Raw genomic sequence first — 23394 nt, forward strand, 5'->3', positions numbered from 1 at the left:
AGCACACTGCTGCACTTTCTCATCCTTCCAGTGTCCCAGGGGAAAGGTTCACACCTGTGCTTCCAGCTGGTGAATGTTCATTTCCTTCTGCAAGGCACTCCACAGCTTCCCAGTCTTTGCTGGCCATCCCTGGGCAGTCCTGCCCACATGGCAGCCCAGAGCAATGCAGCACGAGGCACAGGGGAGCTGGAGGCTACCAGGGAAGGCACAGGGGAAATGTGCTGCTCACTTTCCGAGGAGTTGGTACATTCAAGGTCCATTGCCTCCTTGCCCATGTCTCTAGGAAAGCCACCTTTCTTCCAGAAGGCAATGTCCCTGACTGTAGACGTGACTGTAACACACACAGAGTGCTCTCCAAAGCACAAACTCAAGAGCCCCAGGTCACCCACAGCCTGTAAAACAACAATGTGGAGGTTGAAAATTACTTTCCTCACTGCTTCAAGGGGATTATGTATCTGGGACCAGAATGGTATAAAACCCTTCCAAAAGAGGAAATACTGCAAGGATTCTTGGAGGTTAACTGGTGTGTGTGTGTGTGTGTGTGTGTGAGTGGGCAAGGATTCACTTCACATTAAGGGTACTCTGGGAAAAACAGATTAAACTTTCCTTGGTGTCAGCTCACCAGCAGTGACCTCTGAAAATGCATTAACCCTATGGGGCTCAATCTGCTGAATAAATATTTTGGTTTAAAATGGGCAGACACAGCATAAAGACCACAGTTTTGCCCCATGAGTTACAAGGGTATATTCACCGTTAAACAAGCACTCTGTGCTCTTATGTCTGGCTACCACAGTGGTGATGTCCTGCAGCTAGTGAGGATCAGTTTCAAGCTGGCCCTTTTCTATGCAGTGAGAAACTTCTACCTTGAGTCACTCAGATTCTTTCACAGCAGTGTCATAACACTGCACTATGCTATTGCAATGCACCTGCTCGTGGCCCGATGCTGCCCCAAACACTGCAAGGAAACATCATCATGACCCCCATGAAGCAACAAGGCTTCTTGGCATGCTATGAATACCCTTGAAGAGAAAATACTCTTTCACGCTGCCAGTGCTATGCAATTGCTCTAATGAGCCACACGACTACAAGGAAAGCATTTGCCTTCTCCATCCCCCCAATTAATTGCATTACCATCATAACTGCCCCCTGTGCCTGGCTCGTGCTGGCAGCTGGCAGAGCCCACAGTTCAAGACGTGCTTGATGCATTGCTGCACAGCAGATCAGGGCGCAGACATTTCAGTGTGCGTCAGACACCACATTTCTCCATCCTTGAAACTGATCCTGCCAGAGTGTGCTCTCTGCAGAGCCAGGACTTTAACCCGAGAGCGCAGCTGCATTTTTAAGTATCATGTTAATACAGTGTTGTAGTGGGGATTTTGTTCAAGGGAGGATGGCTCCACTCTGACCTTTGGATCCAGAGGCACGCTTTAAAATTAAAACCTTTCTTCTTCTGTGACCCACCACCATACAATACAACAGTGCAATTCTAAAAACTGTTTGCATTCTTATCTGGTAGTGTGCATGGCACTTTGTACTTGCCAGCAAAGGCCAAGAGAAGAACAATACATACTCTTTTATTTTTAACCCAAGAAGTTTTTTATAGATGTTTAACTCACAAAAGGGAGAAAAACCTTGGTATTGACTATCTGGCATGATGGTATCCCAGCTCTGAGCTTGGAGTCAGAGCCACACACCAAGAAATTACATTAACCAATGGTAGAGCCAAGCCAAAAGGCTCCTTTGGGAGCCTGGACTCTGGTGAAGAGGGAGCAATGAGGATGGTGGCCAGGAAGAGGAGCAGCAGCACGGGGAGCCCTGCTCTGCTGCCACATCCTGAGCCATATGGCAAGTCCTCTCCTCGCCATGAGTTTGCTTCTGGTCCTGCACTGCCCCATCCAGCGGTCAGCCTGGAGGCACTGTGTGCCCACGGGGCACAGAGGTCTGACCATCCCTGCTGCGCATCCTCGGCACAGCCAGAGCCACTCAGAGAAACGAGACTTCCTATGCTTTTAATCGTGCTACCCTCTAGTGGCCAGCGCCATCGCCTTGGAGCTCGGATCCCCACTCCTGGCACAGAAGAGGTCTTGGACTGCATGCCTTCACGACCAGAAGTGAGCTTGGAGCTGTGCAAAAACGACTTGCACGTTTGAAAGGAGACAGAGACCTGGCAAGATCAAATGCCATCCCAGGCTCCACCACCCCAGCTCTGCTTTGGTCTTAGGAAGGGCAAGATCTCCCTGCCCGGGCTGAGAGGTCTTGGCCAGAGCAGGGTGAAAGCCAGCTCAATGTCAAGTGCTTGCAACACGAAAAGCATCACCAAATTATCACTCTTGGAAGGCTCTCCCAGAGAATACGCTTCTTTCCTTCTCTGCTGTCTCACACCAGGTTCTCCAGCAGCTTGGATGGCAGCAGAAACACTCAACACATCAATAAAAAAAGAGTTAGAATTCAAGGAACATCCTTGCAATTACCAAGATAATTGCCACATTTCAGAACCAAACATTACTTAATGGTGCTCAATTATCTTGTGGCAGGGCCTGCAATGGCAGCAACTAATTGCTTAACTAAAGACTTTCTTCTTTCCACCCTGTGTCAACACTCATGCATGCAATTAGGCCACTAGTGCAGGGAGGAGAGGAGATCCCTGTTGTGAAAAGAGGGGTTAAGTGGCAGCCACAGCCATGTTCCAAAGCTCAGAGGACAGGCGTCCTACCTCAGACTTTATAAGGATGTGAAGCAGAACCTCAAAACCTCAGGAGGGAACAAGGAAACAGGCTTTTTCTTTCTGTCTCTGAACAAAGACCTCAAATGACTGAACAAAGTGACTAGTGACCCTCTTACAAGCCTACAGGCCCCTGAGGCTTAGATGCATGTCAGTAGCCTTTTCATAGTTTATCAGTCTGCAGAGTGATAACTAAAAGAAAAAACAATCAACAGTCTGAAAACTAACAGGAGACTTCCCTTTGGTTACTTTCAAGCTTGTTGAAAACCTGCTTGTTAACCTCATATCTCTCATATGAAAGAGAAGCAATGGAAAATAGGTTCACTTTGCCATTTCATCACTTCACAATTCTCTGCTATCTCAAGAACTCTCTTAAGCAGAGCCTTTCACTTTGCTTTGACACAGAACTACTCCTTGTCCCTCAAGTTCCTGTTCTTTCTCCCTGTTTTTTTCAGCCTCTCCTCTACTTGAGGTGGAAACACAAAGCCCCAGATCAGGCCACGACCCTTGAAAACATCAGGTCCTGGTTTCTACCCCTCACTGGTCATGTTTGGTTTGTTCCTCAGACCAGACAGGGTTCACCACAGAGCCAGCCCCAGGCCTTGTGTCCTGAACATTGGCTACCCTGCATCCAAGGGCTGTTCCTGTTCAGCTCTACTCATCCTTTCCAGACTCACATTTCTCAGACACAAATTCCCGAGGCTGTTTTGCTGGTCAGTTACCAGCTCAACTTTGAAGCCCATACTTGCTACTCCTAAGGACAGTTTTTTTTTCTACCATTCATCATAATTCCCATGAAGTAGCAAACAAGCTAGGGTTGACTGTCCAGCTCAGAGCCTCTTCTCGGGAGACTTTAGTTTGATGTAAAACTCTCTGTTCCAACCCTGGGTTTGTATGTTTGTCTGTCCTGTGAAGATTTGAGACAAAGGCTTCAGGGCCCCAAATTTTATCTTTCAAATCTTCATTTTCCTCTTTCCTACATTAAGAGCTTTCACAAGCTAAAAGACATGGTCTCCTCTCCAGAATACCACACTAGTTTGTCCTCATTTCTCCCCATTGTTTATGTCCTGTGTGTGCTCTTTGGACTTGAATTCCAGTTATAAGCCAAGAAAGGGGACAGGAACCAGGGGGGTACTAAGAACATGTGGACTCAAACTGGTCACTTGAAAGAATCATAACCCAGCAAGAGAATAGTTAACACTCCCCAAAACTGAGGCAGTTTCATGGCACAGAGTTCAGTTTGCAGCAATGCGCCCTCTCCATTTTCACACGCATGCACACGGGCTAATTGTTTCACAGGAATAACCTCACCTGCAATTAGACACTGTTTTAAGTCTTTGATCTCTATAACTCTCCAGAGGACAGCAAGATTCCCACATGAAAGTATTTTATTATTTTATTTCACATTTGGGAGTGACCCTATGCTCCTGGATTTATTAAAAAAAAAAAATATTTGCCTGATCTCAGCGATTCCCATTGAGCTGAGCAAGGCTGGGGCAAGGGAAAAGCTCCCTTTGGGGGATGGTTCTCCCACATGTTAAGGATAAGTGACTGCAGCCCCCACCTGATGGCCTTCACCTGCTCTCTGAGCAGACTACTGCTCTGCCAGCATCAAACCCATCCTGGAGATGGACTTCTTGGGGACGTGTCTTGTCTTGCTGATTCACTTCCCAGGGTAAATTTATTTCTTTGAGCTATTGTCCAATTCACAGTTAAGGATCAGCACATGTTGTTCCTTTCCATGGAGCTTACCTTAGCCATAGGATAGGAGACATCTACATCAGATCCTGTAGCACCAGCTCAGGCCAGAGGGTGCACACAGCTCCTGAAGAGCCTGTTGCCAGATTTTGCCTGGATGTTTTTCTAAGAAAAGGGATGGGGCAGAGCAGGTAGCTCAGAGGCCCAAGCCATAGGTCTGGTCCCAAAGAAAACAAAACGTCAGGGCCTCAAGGCTCTTAATTAACTCTATTAGAGTGATAATCATGGCCTGCCCAACCCCAGGGGAATGGAAAAAACCCTCCAGTGTGAAATGCATATAAAGGTATTGGACTGAAATGTGAATATTTTCACCCACTGTCAGCGGTTAGAAAGCACTGGGGGATGTGGGAGGACAGTGGAAAGATCCTCAGCTCAAGGAGATTCTGGTTTAGCACCAACACATAGGAAACAACCTAGAAGTCAAAGAGATTTCTGTGAAGTGCATTTGCTTTTTGCAGGGCTGCTTTCAAAACATCTGAAAATTTTAGACTATAACATTTACAGTTCATTATTGCACAGTAAAATATGCCCCTAACCACTTCCTTTTTTTTTTAATTAGATGTGGCTTAAAAAGAAATCTCTCACATTTTCTAGCAAAAGAGCAGTTATAGGACAGTGCTTTAAGAGAGCCAGCACTGCTTCCATGCCTATGTGCAAGAGCTGGGCTCCTGTAATGAGGCTCTTTGCATCTCACAGGGATGTTCTTCCAGAAACTGGTTTAAGGGAGCAGGAGAGGTGCCTGGTTCCCACAGCTACCAGAGCCCTTTCAGTGGCTGGTACTGCAGCTTCATATAATCATTGAGTATCCTGATGTGGAAAGGGCTCAGGAAGATCATGAAAGTCCAGTTTTTGGCCCTGCACAGGATGGCCCCAAGTTCTGTCACTTGGGAGCTTCCTTCTCCCTCTTTGGCTATAAAGAGATGTTACAGGACTCAGGGCAAAGCCACCTGTCCTGAGTATCACTCCAGGGCTGGTGTGAAGGGACACAACATCTGGCAGGTAGCAAGAGGCAGGAGCTACTCTTGTCACTCAAACTGTGTGGATTTGGAGTTTCAGATGTAGCACCAGGAAGATGCATAATTAGAGCACCTCAGAAAGCTGCTTTAAATTATGAAATCAGCTTAATTTGCCTGCTGTCTTTGGAAGGAAAACTTCACATCACCTTTTTTCATCTGAGCCTACAGGCAGGAGATTCTGGCCCCAGCCAGTCATTGGGATCAGCACAGCTTTTTCCCCTGCCTTATGCAGTTGAGGACTCCCAGCACATGCTGATAAAGGAGACTTTAGAATACAGCCCAATAATAGTGCTGTCAGGGTGGAGACCTGGTGGGCTCCCCAGCTCTGCTTTTGGTAGCAGCTTCTCCTGCCAGCTGCCCAACAGTGCAGTGTTCTTGTGTTTAAGCACATGGCACACGAATGGCACCAAATTCAAAAATCCTTCCCTCACTAGGCACCAGCTCAACCCACGGTCTCAGCCCTGAAATGTCTCTTTCATCTTCTTTGGTTGTCAAGCCTACTGTGTCAGCTCATCACTTATAAAAGCCTCATATCACAAAGTTTCTCTGAAGTGTGGTTTGCCCCAGTCATAAAAAACCCCTCACAATCACAAATAATGTGTACTCAAAACAATCAGTTAAAGGTTGGCTTTGCTTTCTGGCTTCTTCACTTTCAGACAATACACATTTCACCCTTTCAAACTTTTCTTTGCTAACCTGGGAACTGAAATTTCACTTTGATGTTAGTGAGTATTGAGATGAGGGCAGAAAAGTGCAGGTGGCTGACTGGTCCTGGCTTAATGCACGACCATTCCCCAGCTGAACCACAGCTCATCACCCTCCCACCCTGACCCAACAGCTCAGCTCAGCTGGTGCTGCAGCCACTCTGCACCAGGAGAAGCATGGTGCTGTCACAGCCTGGACCCTCTGTCACACTTCCAGAGGTGGCATGTTAAGGGGGAAAGGAAGGAAAGTGTAAGTAACATGAATTTTCCAATTAAAAGTCACTGAGTTGTGACACTGAAATTCAGACGTTATTTTCATCTTTAAGCCCAAAAAGCCTCTGGGATATGAGCCCTTCTGCATTGGTGTTACTGCATCTCACTGAGGGCAGACCTTGTCAGCTGTTTCATCATCTCCTTTCATCTCACAGGTCCCTGACCTACCCATGTGACTGGAAGAAGTCAGAAAATCACGGTCTGTGCTGCCCTGGTACCTGCGGGTAGCATTCAATAACAGGTGCTGCAAGCACAGGGCTGCTCCTGCCCTGACCCTCCTGCCAGAAGACTCGGGCAGCTGCTCTGCTTAAACCGTGCCCTGCTTAACAGAGGACAGTGCCTGTCTTCCCCCCTCCCCCGTCCTACACTTGGAGCTCTTATTTCTCACCTCCCACTGCAACACTTATCAGAGAGTATATCCTTCACCTCCAGCTCAGCATCCCTTTCCTCAGACTCGAAAGTCACGGATGATGGGGGTGGAGGTGGCAGCTTGTTCTCAGCTCATTAATCTATCACAAACCTCTGCAGCAGGCTAGCTGCCTCCAGCCCTGATTCATTTTCCACCACAAAGGATGTTTGTGTTTGATTTGATATGCTGGATAAATGATTCCAAGCTGTGAATTTCATTTCACCACTAATCAGAGACACGAGCTGAAATCCTGTGCACGAAGTCGACAAGTGAACTTCCATTGGCCTCCAAGGCAAGGTAGGACACTGGTCACCCTGAAATAAATAATAATGTAAATTAGATCAAAGGGGTCCACAGGAAGGGGATATGCAAGAAGAGATCATTCACATAATTCTTATCTTTAGTCCTGGTCTGTGGATTCACATATGAAGGGGATACTTGCTTTCCTGTATCTCTAGTACCTGTGAAACAGAAACATATCATAAGGTTTCTCACAGTCCCAGCTCAGATAAACCCCAGAGGCCTCTAACCCAGCCCCAGGATGCTCTCATAACAGCAGTAAGACCTTTCAGCTTTGCTGGTAGCTCTGATATCTCTGTGGATAAGGGATGCTTCTCCTCTGGGCACAGAGCAATTTCTGCCTCCCTCCAGCAGAAAGCTTTCCCATGGGCCTCTTACCATCCCTGCAAGTGTCACTACAGGGCTGGAGGCCAGTGAGGTGGCACAGCCTCAGCACTGTTCATTTTCCAGTAGAGGAGATGACTCAGACTCCCTTTCCAAGGACATAAAAGGTCCGCCCTCCAAATCAGTAAATCCATCAAGTGCTCAACATGGAGCTCCTCCCAGGAATCAGAAGAAGCAAAAAACCCATTTAATTTCTTATTCTTCTTTTCTTAAATGTCAGTGATTTTGTGGCAGGGTCTAGATGTGCATGCCTGGCTTTTTTTTTTTTTTTCACAAAGACCCCAAACTCCAAAGTCAGACCAGGGAAATCAGTTACAGATTTCAGAAAGTTTCTCTCAGTGCCTCTGCTGTGCCCAGTAGAGGAGTGAGAGTTGTTCAGTCCTGCATGAAATCAGCTGTCAGTTCTTAGCCCAACCCTATAGTGCAGCATCCTCTATCAACAAAGCCCCTGTATCACATATAACATCACACAGGAGAGACAGGGGGAGAAAGAAAAGGAGGGTAAACAGGTGACAGGAGGAATTGAGGAGAGATCAGGACACAGTCATGACCAGTGCTTGTTTCTAGTGCAGCAATGCACATCTGCACTTCACAGCTTGTGGTCTGTGCTCTGGAGCTGCTGAAGGTCTAATGGCTTCTTCCACTGCTGTGCCATGATGTGCCATGTCCTTGTCTGGGCATTACAGGCCCAGGAGGAAACTTTTAGGGGAAAGCTGCTCAGCATTAACTGTGCTCAGCAGGGCAGCATGGGCACCGTCTCCCTGGCTGAATGATGAACGGCCTCAGCACTGCAACCTCCACAAAAATGCACTTGCCTGAGTCTCTTCATGGCTCCTCACTGGCCTCCAGAGCCTAATTCCTGAAATTAGGTACTAGGGCAGAGGTTTTTGGTTTCCAAACTAGACAATGTGCTGGAGAGTGGCCAGAGGCTGTGGGTACACGAGCAAGGGTGGGGTAATTTGGGGGGAAGCTTTCTGCCTACAGGGAGAGCAGGATGCGTGAGAGCAGGTCTACAGCTCTCAGCTGGAGCAAAAATTACTGGCAGATTATCATCTTGATAGCAAGATTTAGTGCAAGGAGGCCAGGCCAGGTGAGTCACCCTGCTGCTGCTGCCAGTCGTTGGGGCTGCTGATGGCTGTGATAACCCAACCAGCACCCAGTGGGGACCAGCAGGGAGATTGCCAGGTTAGTTATGGAGCTGGGCACTCTGGAATGTCAGCAGCTGCTGCCTGTGCCCCTTTGCAGCATCACATACTGGAGAGGACAGAGCCCAGGGCCTGAGGCATGCCAGCTTTTGCCACTTGTTCCTTGGGTGGACTGCACCCTGAACACAGTGCAGCCAGTCCTATCCAGGAATTGGGTGCAGAAGCAGATTTTGCTCCACTGCAAGCTCCTCCTCTGGAGTGCACACGAGGAGCTGAACAGCTCCCAGCCCCAGCATGGCAACAGCTGAACCTGGCTCACTGAGCCACGGTCAAGCACCAGGGACTAAAACCTGTGGCAAGCCCAAACAAAAGGTCTTAAAGAACTAAAGCCAAAGGGAATAAATTCCCCAAAACAAGAAAGAGCCTCTCTGGCTGTTTTTAAGAAGGCCAGGCCGTGGTGAGACAGGAAGGTCTGGGCTCTGCTGTCCTCAGTTCAGCCATTTGCCACAGCAGATGAATGAGCTCAGATACCTGTGCTTTGCTTCACAGTGTGCATACCCAGCACTTCACCTATCCCAGCAGATGGTGTCACATCAGGTGGAGTTTTGAGACTGTGGTCTCTTACCCTCAGTGTGGGTCTAAATACAACTGGGATGAGCTCCCAAACAGTCCTGTTCAGTCTGTGAGCCAGGGATCACATCACACCAGAGGGTGTGGAGAGGCCCTTGACACCAAAATGTTTTGACAATCAAACATCCCCAAGAATCTCTAGGCATTGAGCACAGCTGCTGCAGGGGTGGCTAAAGCAGCTTTGAGCTGTTCAGAGCTACACAGACACATAACAGAGAGCTCAGCAAATCCTTCCTGAGAAGTGGTGTGAACTCTTGGGTTACTGCTGCACGCAGAGCCAGCTGGCCTCTCTGCACACCCCGTGCCACCTATGCTGGTGAGTCTGATGGGAGCCCCAGTCTGTGGAAGCTGAGATTCTGGTGCACGCTGGTGCTGCTGACTGCTTGGTTTCCAGGAGCCAGGTGCACCCTACAGAGCACAGGAAAGCCATCACCCTCCACCAGCCCATCCCACAGCAGAAAGAAACAGAGATTGCAGATGCTGCTGAACGGTCCCTGCAGGCATGAGGCTGCACAGACTCACCACTGTAACCAGCAAAGGATGGAGAGCTCAGACTCCCTGGCTGACACTACTGCAACTCCTGCTAGGGAGCAGAGCTAGTGGCTGGCCCTGCTTTGCTCTGGGGGTCTCTCCCCCATGGATGCACTCTAGGCCCAAACACATCATCCTCCTGCAGGGGCTCCCATCTTCCCTTCGCTCCAGGTGGAAGCAGTGACTGGATGTGATGAAGTGCTACTTGGCTTAAAAAATCTTTACATGGTGCAATTTGTTACTCAGGGGCTGCAGCTGGACTAGATTAGATTGCGCTGGGCTAACCAGAGAGCTTTTTTTCTGTGTTTCTTCAGCTAGAAACTAACCACAAATCATGAAGCAGCAAGAAGACCTAAAAAAATGTTCATGTGTGAAATGCCTTCTCACAGAGCAACTCCAATTAACAAAAGGTCAAAAGAGAAAATAAAAGTAATCATTGGGGTCAGAGCTTGTACAGTGCACTGAGTATTGAAATAACTCACCCTGCTGCAGTCCAGCTACATGATTTTCTGTTTGCTTTGCCCTAATTTTTGGGTGTTTTACAGTGATAGGAATGTTAAATTAAACTCCTACACTAGAAAACAACTGGTGGCAATGGAAGTGGGGTAATTTCATGAGTGAACTGTGACAGAACAATGTGAGAAGCATTATAGTCTTATTTTGGTTTAAATTTGGAGGCAAAAGTACACCTCAGTCCTTATTTTGTTGAAATGGCTTATTCAGCTCAAGAACATATTTTGCATCCCTATTTCCCCTTCTGCACAGTGGAATATGATGCCCTGCTCTGCTTGTCATAGCTCAGATCCTGTCTTACATTTCTGAAATGCCTTGCATGCTGGAGACTCATGGCATGCTTGACAAACTGCTGTATACACGGCCAGAATCAGACATGCAGCCACTTCTGGGGTGGAAGGCAGCAGGAACTGCATGTGCTGCACTGGGGGGAACAAGATTCTGTTCTGGAAGAGATGCTTTTGCATAGCAGGTCATTAACATCAATCTCTGGACAGCCAGCAGGCTCCTGGCTACGAGTTTAGCTGCATCTCAAGAACTGGAAAATTTACTACTGGGATGTGAACCTGTAGTTCCAGGCAATCTATTTCTGCCTAACCTGCAAGGCTGTCAGTAGCTGTTTTAATCACTTACATACACTATAGAACAATAATAGATAAATATCATTGTAGATCTCAGCCTCCTGCACCTTTTGGAAGGGGTTATGTCTTCTCAAAGGATGTTTTTGAGACAGGAGTCAGCATCAGGTGGAAAAGGAATGAAGTTGCCAGAAAAGAGTCATCTTCTCTCTCCCACCTCCATCATCTGCATGTCTCTTTGCTCCCTGCCCCACAATGAAAGAAGGAGGCACATCCTGGTGGTTGGGATGGCAAAGGTGGAGAAGGAGGAAGGACACAGCTTGGGCTGTGGTTCTCAATGAGCTGCATTAGCTGCAGAGACTGAGGAGTGCATGGCAGTAAAGTTGTGACACAGGTTCTGTTCTCCCAGTGCCTTCTGCAGTGCAACACTGCAGCCCTCGGGGTCCTGCACATCGTTCTCTAGCTGAAGAGAGCAGTGTGACAATACAATTGACTATCACATGATGCCTGGAGCTGGCATGTTCTCACTGAACACACCCTTTAATTCAGGCTCCCAAACCTACTCCCATATAAAATGCCAGATTCCAGACATTCTGCATCTTTCATGACACTTACCTGGAGTCATTTGCCATAGCCTACCTGCTCATCTCTGTCCCATTTCTCAAAAACCTGGATGCCAATAGCATGTCCTGGTGGTCAGAGAGAGGTTCCAGCAAGGTTCTTGCTGAGGTATCTGCTTGTTGTCTTCCAGAATTTGGGAAGGTACCAGTAAAAAGGCAGGTGATGCTTAGCAGATTGAAAGTTGACCAATAGCACCTCCAACCTGGCCAAAGTGCTGCTACCAGCTTCTCCCTCAACTGGGCATTAGTTTACTTGTTTTGATTTTAAACAGGCCTAAAAATTGGCTATTCTAGAGGAAGGAGAAAGGCAGGAAGATAATTTCTTTTTCCATGCCAGCCTTTTTTAACATCATTCTGATGCTACATGAAAAGAATGATGCCTCTTTCTTCCTGCACAATGAGGAGGTACAGAGGAAAGTGCAGTGCATGTGGCCCTGAGCACTGCCTGAGGCAGCTGAAGAGACCTGGTTTGTAGCCACACACCCAAGTGCTGTGGTGTGTGTCCTACCTCAGCCTGAATCACAGCTTCCAGCAGGACAGAACACCTGGGTTTGCAGGGAATGCTGCCTTTGGCTGCAACCAGCTCCTCATTCACAGGAAACCACAGCCCTGAGTATGCTGAAGCTGAAACTCAGGTAAGCATCTTTATGCAGTGGGCAAACTACAGCTGTTTTTTAGACAGCATTTCCATTTTGGTGGAGTAGAGGTTACAGAATGGTTGGCTGTAAAACGGTATCTAACATAATGAAAAATCAATTGTTGCTGACATACAATAACCCTGAGCCAGTTGATCTATCCCTGGTTCCCAGTGGCCATGAGGACACAACAGACTCCAAAGCAATCAAGTGAATATTCTGGATACAGGGCTGCAGGGTGTTGGGTACCCTGCTAGCTGAAGTTTGTTGGAATGTTAACTTAATTTCCTAAGCACTGATGCAGGAGTGAGAGGCCACTGGTGAGCCTATGTACCAGCCGGTCTTTATAAGGAATGGTGGCTGAACTTGGCTGAGGCTTCACCTCCAAAGCCAGTGTCTGGATAATGAGATGGAAATCAGTAAACAGAAGAAAATCAAACTCATTCCAGGCTCCACCTTTCACTGCCACCATACACCATCCCAGATGCTTCCTGTTCCTCAACAGCATCTTCTACCTTGAGACATTAGAGAGAGTGTTTCCTTTCGTCTCAAAAAGCAGCATGTGGGGCAGACAGAAAACAAAGCACTGATATCTCAGAGCCACATCTCTGCCTTGTGTATTTCTGTACAGTACCCAAAAACCATTGGGGTGGGCAGCCCTGGGATAGCCAATACCTCCAGCCCTGACTCTTCTCTCTGACCACGGGCAAATGCAGCTCTGCTTTGGGCCAGGATCTCGTAGCAGCCTCCAACGTCATTTGTTCCGTCGCCTGGACCTGTTGTTTCAAATGTGCAGGGGGCCAGGGGATATATTTGTTGATAGTATATATGTCGGTTACTACCAGGACTGCAGTTTTAAGGATTTTCCACATATCGTGTGTCCTGTATCCATCCACATTGCAGTGCAGTGATCCAGACACAACACTGACAGCTGCAGGGTAAATAAATAAAAACAGAGTATTTTGATCTTGGAAGGGGAGGTGGTTTGGAGGGGAAGGGAGGGGGGCAGGGTGTCAGCAGCCAGAACAGGGTGGCCACAGCTGTGATGGGAACAGATGCGGCGCAGGGAGCGGGAGCAGGGAGCATAAAGTTCTGCCAATGTGAGCAATGCTGGAGAGTCTTGGAGAATGGCATGCATATTTGGGACAGGTGGGAAGTGTTTACATTGAAATAAGAAGGATGATGGCCTGACAGAATGCTGGTCATGTTACCTGTGACCCAAATTGACCAGCCACAGCTCTTGTGGGCCCAGAACATCTGAGACCATCATTTCTTTGTCACAGCAGGGCCCACTGAATTCATGCAGGGTTCTGTGCAGTGGTAGTGCTGCTGCTGCTTAGAAGTGTTTTGTCCCTCTCACAAGATAGCTGATGTTGCCTCTAAGCCAGAATTTATCCTAGTCTAGCTTGTGGTGGGTCTCTGTAGGATCCCTGTGCAAGCCTTGAACCAGGCAGCTACAAGGCAATATTGAGACCTGAGCCAGAAAAGCTGCCAGTGTGGTCTCCAGCACAGCTGGAGCACAGCTGGCAGTGCCCAAGGACACATACCTGACTCACCCCAAACAGCAGCTCTGCTGTGGCTGGGTCCTAAGCTGGTTACATTGGTTTATTGGCTTTGGTGCTTGGCTTTTGTTTTGGTTGTTTTGGTTGTAGTTTTGTTTTGGTTGGTTATTTTTTTTTTTTTTGTAAGTCTAGAAGAAGTTTCTCAATTGATGTTTAAATGATGAAACAACTAGAGTTGCACACCTTTCAGATTCTCAGAAGCAGCCTAGCTGCCAGGAGGAGCTCACTGAGGCTCTTGCAAAGCAGGTAAGCTGCTGCTGCCTGACTGAAGTGGCATTTGGATACAAAGCAGTTGTGCTGTGTGCTCTCTGCTGATGGTCATTAAAGACAGGAGGTTGTGGGCCTTGTTGCAGAGCATCTTTGCAATGATTCACTGAATTTCCTCCATCCAAAGGACTAATGATGCAAACAAAATCCTCCTTCTGGCCCTTTATACCCTTTCCATAAAGCATTAAGGGCTGTGTTTTTCAAGAACCCTAGAGGCACATGTGTCCCCATTTAAAATTAGTGGAGGGCTGGGAACCCATCTCCCTGAGGTGCTCTTGAAACCCCAGCTAAAGGGGTTTAGCTGAGCCCAGCAAAGGCAGACAGCATGGCTCTGTCACACCTGCATTACCCAAGGGTGGCAAGGAGACTTGTTCAAGGTCATTTTATGTGGTGCACTGAAGAATAGAGACCAGAGGATCCATCTCCTAAGCCTCCAGTCTGCCTCCAAGCTTCCCTTTTTCTCCTGGCTGCTTGCAGTTTTGAGTGACCCATGGCAGAAGAAATCCTTCTGACTGCAGCTATATCAAAGGAGGATGCTAAAAGGCAGCTTGCAAGAAAGTTTGAGCATTTCTAATCAAGTTGGAGAAAGGCTCACAAAGTCATGTTGAGAGACATTCCCAGCATTTATTCACACCCTAGCCCCTAGATAAAAATGGCTTTGTATGTTAAGTTTAGGACCACAGAAAGCCCAGTGGATAGCAAGGGATTATCACAAAAGGGTAGCAAGGCAGTCAAAAAGAGCCTGAGGGACACTTTGTATGAATTCCATGAAGAGAATAATTAATTCAAACTGTACACAGACAGCTCTGGGAGTGTCCACTCTGGAGATGTTCAAAGAGTCCTTTCCTGCCTTGGGCTCACTTTAAATCGAGTGTCCTAAAAACCCACCTCAGCTATGCATTTCTTTTTAGTTGTACAGAATGCTTGAATACCAAGGGATCAGGGAAAACTTTGTTATTAAAGACCTGCAAGATTTTAACAAGGTACATAGTCATTAGAAAGTTGTTGAGTCATGAAAATACTCTCAATAATTTGAAATTAATGTTTAGTGTGTGCTGTACCATAAAAATGCTTAGATGTCGTGGCCATGGATACTAAAGAAAAGCCTTAAGGCCATGACTACATGAGCAAGTTACCACAAGGTGAGCAAGGGTGGAATTTTAGAGCACACCACTTAGAATAAGGTAACTTCCCTTTTTCCAGCTCTTGTCCTGGGACCAGGGAAGGAGTTTAAGTCCTTGCTGAACATGGCACAGGCTGCCTTTTGAAGGCTGCAGGCTGAGGGCATGAGTGTGGCTGGGTGCAGCCACAGAATAGATAAGGTGCAGTAAATCTGTGCAATAACTGATCTTATCTTTTAGTAACTTTGCTCTCCAGCACAGATGCAAGGATGGATGCACTATGTGTAACAGCCAATGCCATAGAAATTACACAATCAGATAATTAAGAAGGTGAATAGAAAGGGCTGGACCAATGTGAAGATTCTTTTTCATAAGAACAAATATATATATGCATATATTAATAAATTCTTTCAAATAACAAACAGGGGTCTAGTTTCCTTATACCAGTGCCTCTATTGACAAGGCTGGGAAAAATGACAAACTAACAAGTGTTTTCTTCTCTCCTTTCTTTTCCAGAAATACACAATTATCTGATTTCAGACTGCTTCAGCTAATCTGTCCATTCCTTTCCATTCTGGGATTGTGCCAGGCAAAGTTCATAGAGTTTCATTTATGATTTGTGAAACTTATTTGTGGAGTTTGTTCCTGATGAAACAGGGCTTCTATTCCAAATGAAGAATTCACCCTAGAGCCTGGCCTGAGTCTGTCCAATGCTAGGTGAAGAAACACTGTCTTTCTAACCCAAGTCCAGGATATCCTGGAGATTTTTATTTTCAGCACAGTAATGATCTTTCCTTTCCTTTCCTTTCCTTTCCTTTCCTTTCCTTTCCTTTCCTTTCCTTTCCTTTCCTTTCCTTTCCTTTCCTTTCCTTTCCTTTCCTTTCCTTTCCTTTCCTTTCCTTTCCTTTCCTTTCCTTTCCTTTCCTTTCCTTTCCTTTCCTTTCCTTTCCTTTCCTTTCCTTTCCTTTCCTTTCCTTTCCTTTCCTTTCCTTTCCTTTCCTTTCCTTTCCTTTCCTTCTCCTTTCCTTCCCCTTTCCTTCCCCTTTCCTTCCCCTTTCCTTCCATTAGTTATTTTAAAGAAGGGAGAGCTGTAAGTGTATTTCCTATTCAGATTTTGGAAACTGCTTATACCTCCTCTTGTAAAAACAGGAATGGAGCTTCACCAAGAGAGCCCTGCTACTGCTCAGGTGAGCAGGAGGAAGATCAGTCCTGTAGGGCTGGTGAGTAATCCTGATATTCAGACCATCCCTACAGTCTCTCCTTCAATCCAGATTGATATTATCAGCATTTGAGGAGTAAAAGATACTCCAAAGGAAGCCACGAGCCTGAGGAGTACAGCAATCAGCTTTCATTACCTCTCAGGTAAAGACTTCATTAGACAAAAGTGCAGCTTCCTTTGGAAGGGTGTATTATACTCAGCAATAACACCCCTGCACGAGCCTCTTCTTGCAGGTAAAGAACTCATGATCCCATATTCCAGCTTGCCTCCTTCCCTTGTGGACTGGCCCGTAGGTCAGGGCTGTACAATCTCACTGGTAAATGGCACCTTACCCAAAGCAAAATTATAAACATTATATCCCCAAATCCCTGTTTATATCCCCCAAACCAAGACAGAACTAAAGTACCTTTTCAAGGCCTGGCCTATACTATGTAAGCTTTACAGGCATTGCACAACACTTTGTGTTTTCTGGGTGTGAAAAGGGGGAGATGATGAATGGGAAGAGTGGGAGGACTATGGATGCCCTTTCTGACCAAGGGCAGAGGGATGTAGTTTGGGTCTGTCATACCTTATGTTGAGGAGAAACAAGCTGTGGTGGTGTTGCTCAGTGTTCCTCATACTCCTTGTGGAAGCAGGGACAGAATGCAGATCCCAGCCAGTGCCTGAAATCACAAAGAAACTGGGTAGAAATGATGGGAAAGTTAACTCACATTTCTACTCTTGCCCAGCTCTACACTAAAGAAATATTGTTCTGATGGTTGGTGTCTGTAGGCATCTGATTTCTTCAGGTGCTCCTTGTACCAGTGTCTCAAGAGTTAAACTACCTGGAAGAAGGGGATTTTAGTAGAAGATCCGGAGTGGTGAACATTATCAGCAGTGTTAATCTGTCACATCTTTCCTGGACTGTACATACCACGCTCCACCACTCTGGCATGTCACGGCCTGCCTTGTTACAAGATGTGCTGGAGCTGTAGCCAGCCATAGTTTGGCATCTCAGTGAACCTTCTGATCCAAGAAAATACGGGAAGGAGAAAATAATAGTGCCATTTTCAAAAAGAAAAAACCCTACACAGACCAACCCACCTTATAAAAATCAACCAAAACTAACTCCTAGACTTCTAAGCAAGTACTAAAATAGAATTTTTCAAATACAACTTTAGAACAAACCTGTTTGAATTAAAGATGAGCTAGACCCTTGATTGCACATCACTAAGGGATGCCAAATGGCTCAAAATCTAGTTTTTCTCTGTCATTATTCTCTTATATCCAAACACATACAAACTTAAAAAAAAAAAAAAAGTATTTGTTTTTCTTGTTCCCATTTCCTAGTTCTGTCAAGAGCCCAGCCAGCAGCCAGACTGGCCTGGAAACATCCCATATTATCTGTGCTTGGAAATGCAGCAGACTCAAGCTGGGGCAGTCCTTGGAGCTGACTTGGAGAACCCACACCCCAGTGCAGACACTGGACTGCAGACAGCAGAGGAGACAGAAGGCCCTTGGCCCTATTGTTGTTGTTGAGCTCCTGGAAAGGAGCTAGTGAGAGGAAAAATGTTCTGGATAGGATAAATAAAACTCTCACAGGAATGGATGATCTCACTTGTCCACACACACACACACCCAGATGCACAAATATATATAATTAACTGGAAAATACTGTGTGGTACAAAGGTTTCTTCAGCTTGGGATCATCACAGTTGGGCTAGTTAAGGTTGGTACAGCCATAACAAAGATTACTTCCCACACATCTCCTGCTAAGAGCCCTTCTACCACATCACAGCCTTTTAGTAGGCATTTATATCTGCTGATAGGTACCTTTGTGCTTTTCACACAGAGAAAACTAGGCATGTGATACAGTTATTAAATGTACATGTAATAGCCCATCTAGTCATCAGTACAGCAGACAGGCTCCGTGTACACACATGCCTTTATATGGACAGTCTGTGGGCCCCTTTAAATGGTCACAAGGCTGTATAAGGGACAGGAGACAAAAAGATTGTGCTGTTTGAATATCATAAAGAATAAAAACAAAAGGAAGAATAAAATCAAAAGCAACTGAAGGCAGATTCATCTGGTTTGCCTCTGTGTAGGACATCTGTGGTGGAACAAAGGGACACTGGGGATTTTGGGGTTTCTCAAGCAGCCCCATGGCAACCTGGACACAGTTCCAAAAAGCAGCTCAATTTACAGACACGAGTTATCAAAGGTGTAACAAAACATCTTCTGTACCTCTTTCCCCGTTTCCTAGACAGTGCTTGCTAAGGGACTCAGCAGAGGGCTCCTCAGAGCACGGCTGAGAATTGACCAGCTCACCAAAGCATCAAAGTCATTGCCAGGCACTGCTGGGCTGCCATATCACATGACAAACAAATCCTTGCTCTATCCTGTTCCAAAGATGAAATATATATATATATATATATATATATATATATATATTTTAAATCTGGGCTTTTTTTTTTTTTTTTTTTTTTTTTTTTTAGAAACACATACGCCTCTATTTGTTTTGTTGTTTGTTTGGGGTTTTTGAGCTTTTCTTCCTGGGTTGTTGCTTGGAGGCTTTTTTTGCTTTTTGTTTTTTCTTAAGGGGGGAAATTTATTTAGGTTATTGTTTTCTTCTAGGAAAAGCTATTAAGCATTCCCACATACTTTCCACTCATGCTGAAAATGAAGTTGTGTCCTTGAATAGAGCTAGTGGTACCCATTGTTTCCACCTCAGAGGTGCATATGGGCATCCAACCTTTTCCTTGCAAAAGGCTGATACAACATCTCTTAGAATTTTGCCAAGAACCAAAACTATCTTAATAAAACCATGGAGAGCAAGAAAGGAGGCGTGTTACCTCTGCTTTGATAATTCCAGAAGCCACTCCATGCTTGTAGCATTAACTGGAAACATTTTACTGCTTCCACTGTCCTGCTAGAGCAGGAGCTGTTCTGTTGTTTGCCTTGCACTGAAGAAGTAGGACAGTGTTTCTCAACAGGAAGGCTTGTCTGGATCCCAGACAAAGAGGGCTCAGGCACACCAGCCCTCAAATAACCCAACCACTCATTCATCCTGACCCTTTACACATTGAAGAAAACTCACCACCACAGCTGCAGATTTCCATCTAGCCTCCCCACAAAACAGTTAACGTAATCCCTAAGCAGAGATATTAATGTGAGAAGCCAAGAATGGTTATTTTTTAGGTAACAAGAATGCCCCAAATTTTACTGGTGTTACATAACTTTTAGACTCTTGTTCCAAGCCTCAAGCTACTGAAAAGCTTCTCTGTTTCTTAGGACTACAGGTCATTCCTTTCTCTGTGTCCAAGCTGATCTTCCAATGTATTTTTAAACTGTATGCTTGTTTCCAGTGAGTGGACTCCAAGTGACAGGAAAAACTCTGTAAGAGAGATTGTCTTCTTGCATATAAATCTTACTTTGAAAGGAGACAGTATTTTTGGAATTCTAGAGCTACGTTTTTTTTTTTTCTCCACAATATTTTTCTTCTGCCACTTACAGAAACACTTTCTCTGTAGAAGGAAGTTGCTTGAACAACTTTAAACTTCAGCAGGAGGCACAAGGCAAAAGTCTCCTTTCTAACCCACATTTTTTGGATGGAGGAGGTATTTTCTTTTAGACTATTCAAGACTTTGTTAATTTGTCTACATCCAGGCGTGCAGGCGTCCCATTCTGTTAGGGAATGCTACATCCCCCTAAATACAATAGAGCACAAATTTTTGGTTGTTTGGTCTCACTCTAAAATGTTCTAGGATGTCAGTGCTTCACCTATTTCTAAATCAGGAGGAATTGCTCTCACGGTACATACGACTCAGAGTCGCTTTGAGGTTCACTGACCCATTTTAAGAGTCTTGACCAAAACATTATTTATTACTGGTTACTCAATAACAACAACAAATATAAACATGTAAGAATGAGTTGGGAGTGTCAAAGGCAGAAAAGTTCTACCCCAAAGGCTTGTTCTTTATACAAACTTGATGGAAAGAAAGAACACAACAGAATGGTAAGAAGCTCAGAAAATGGCTGAACATCTCAGACAGTGGGCAGGTTTCAGATGCAAACATACTCCTAAAGCCAGCTCCTCACCCTTGATGACTCCTTGCATTCATCTTCTGATTTATACACACTGCTCTGATGGACTGGGTGCTAGAGCTCCTGCTGAATGCTGTGCTTGTCACTAGGATCTGGAAGCAGCCCAGTACTGGAGAACAGCTAGCAGAATCCCAGCTACACACTTGAAAGTCACTTAGAATCTCCCCTCTTTTTTGAAGCCTGGTGGTGTGGGCATTTCTTCACTAAGGAACCCAACTTACCCCCACACAACAGTAATGATCTCATGCTTGGGCAAAGGAGACACCAAGATATTTGGGGATTTTGTGTCTAATTGATGGCAGCTCTCAGTATGGTCTGACTCCCTAGAGAAAGGATATACAATCTTTGCTCAGCACTGTGCCCAGCTGGTTGCACTGACCACACTGAGGGGCACCTCCAGGTGTACACTTCCTTATAATATGAAGAGGGATATATAAAAATTCAAGATGTGACACTGACTGTATAGCTAGATGTTCCTTTTACAACCCCAGAAACAGCAGAAAACCTGGAAAACACAGAGACCAGTACAGAACAAAATCAGCTTTCTCATCTGTTGATGCTTTACATGGCCACAGCCAACACAAAACCAGGGAGAGGGATTCAGCTTGCCTTACAGTGCAGGATCTCCATCCAACCTGAGCACTCTGGGCTCATGTTGCAGCTGCTGGAAAAAAACAGGCATCTTTTTAGGGCAGATTAGCCAGGCTTGTTTGGGCTGTCAAGTTAAAATGACTCAGCCCCTAGCCACACCTCTTGCTTTTTGCTTGTTAGAAGGGGTGTCTAGACAGCTCAGATGTAGGCGTTGCCATGTCCACATTCAGTGGGATTAATCCCTGTTGGAGGACCACATGCTGTGCCAAGGCAGCCCTCTGACACCACCTTGGCAAGCAGGGCAGAGGGCTGCAAACAGCCAGAAGAGGCTTAGGCACCCATGAGTATTTAGTGGCCTCACTCCCGGATGACTTGCACAGCCACACGTGGCTGCAAGCAAAAAAACAGTGCCCAAAGCCCAGCTCTCCTCTGCTCCTGGGGTATTTTGGTAACTGTGTTGTTCCCCTCTAGGAGCTCTGCAGAGGCAGCAAGAAGCCACATGGCATGGAGGGCCAGTGCTGATGAAGCTCCCAATTAACCTCCCTGATGGATGAACTTCTCCAAGCAACTCCCAGCATCTGGATGAAAACAGGAACACTGCCCTTGCTGCCACATGGTCTCCAGGGCAACATCCCTGGTGTGTACACAACAAGACCATCAGGTAGCTGTTTCTGTGTCACTGATCATCACAACCTTTTATTCCTGGCACAGGATGCTGAGAGATGAATGAGGCTGATATGAGAAATGGTACCACCCTGCTGTAATGGAGATAATTCTTCAGTGTCATTCTCCAAAGCTATGTGTCTACCTACACACAAACACACCTCACTGCCCCCGTCTCAGTATCTCTCAGTTGTACCAGCACTGGTTACCTTAAAAGGTACCTTTTACTTTTTTAAAATTAATTTTCACTACTCGTGGTCCAATATTAGTGATGTCCACTTGCAGCAAAGGGCATTAGTCATTATGTTGATATTTAGGAGTGGACTCAAATGGTTTGACTGGATAGTAGTAAGTGAAAAGTTTTCATAAAAATATCTAAATGCAAACAAAATTGGGAGTTCAGCCCTGCTTCCATTTGCAGTAAATTCCTTCAACAGTCAGGTCCCAACAGTAACTCCCAGTATTTCAAGTGAGAGAATAAGCAAGGTATGGAAGATCCTGCAGCCACATTGCCTGTCCTAAATGCAAAAAGGACTCCAAAGAGAGGATTTAACAAATGAGAATCAGTGCCTCACACAGCCAGCATTCAGATGAATAATTTTACACTTTATGAACCAGGTACAGTGATTTCAGTGAGTGCCCTGGTGCTCTTGCCTGATGCTCAGTAGGTTTCCAGTTGTCCAAACCCTGGTAAGCACTGTTGAACAGCTTATTTTAGTCTTGCCACGTATATCAAATTCAAATAGCTGGACCTCTGTTGGAACCCAAGCCTATGATGATGACCATGAACTTAATCAATCAAAGGACTTTTCAGCCTCTTCCCAGGTGCATGAAGAAAGAGCAGCCCTGGAAGCCAAGGAACAAGGAATGCTCTGACAAGTAGGTATAGAGGGACTTGTGCAGAAATATCTGCATGTGCATGTGTGAGGGGAAAAGACAAGATAAACTAATAATCCCTTTCCTTGGGGCTATGTCTTTACTCTTTCAGACTGGCACGTGTCTCCTTTGTTTTCGATAATAAGAGGTAATTATATCTGAAATGTTAAACTGTAAATCTATCACATAATTAAGTTAATTCAAACTGCATAGAACTATGGGAATATTTAAGGATGGATTAGGGACAGGGACTCTGAAAATCACACTCTGTGTTTTCCATTCCTTGACTCAAAGACTCAGGCAGTTTACTGTTTTCCCCAGGGACTGTCTATCTCCCCACCACAAGATAAGGGAACCATATGCTGATTCCAGGGAGAATCACTAGTGTACTGTGGTGGAACCAAACAGCCTTCAGAGAGGGGTTTATGGCTTGTGCTGCCTTTAATTTTTTTTTTTTTTTGACCCTTCTTATCACTAAACAAAAGCTTCTGGTCTTCCCTGGATAATCACATTTAAGTTCTAATAAGACCACATGCCTGGATAAAGCAAGTCTTATGCAACTCAGATGAAGCTGGTTTTCCCCAGTGTAATTATTATTGAAGAAATCTATCCCATTTTACAGCAAAGCCTTAAATGCAAAGCACTTAATTAAAAATACAGATGAAGCAATGCATTTCCAAATCCTCCCACCCCTCTACCCCTTGTATTTGCAAACACAAGAAGGAAGAAAGCAGGAGCACTAAAAAAAGGAGACTCATACTTTCCTCGTAGGATCACCAGTGACACTCACC

At 45.7% G+C, this 23394-nt stretch overlaps 1 protein-coding gene across 7 annotated transcripts in view; it reads right to left on the minus strand.

Moving 5' to 3' along the window:
• Positions 1-23394, minus strand: part of TP63 (tumor protein p63) — a 221285-nt gene that overhangs the window by 148045 nt on the left and 49846 nt on the right. For 6 of the 7 annotated variants that reach the window (XM_085587185.1, XM_085587179.1, XM_085587181.1 and 3 more), the window contains one exon: positions 6994-17049. The gene's annotated coding sequence lies outside the window, so the exon portion shown is untranslated. The remainder of the gene's footprint in view (positions 1-6993; positions 17050-23394) is intronic. The other variant, XM_085587182.1, reaches the window with a different exon arrangement.

The sequence above is a fragment of the Lonchura striata genome, chromosome 9, assembly GCF_050655825.1.
Source record: "Lonchura striata isolate lonStrDom1 chromosome 9, ASM5065582v1, whole genome shotgun sequence".
Lineage (NCBI taxonomy): Eukaryota > Metazoa > Chordata > Aves > Passeriformes > Estrildidae > Lonchura > Lonchura striata.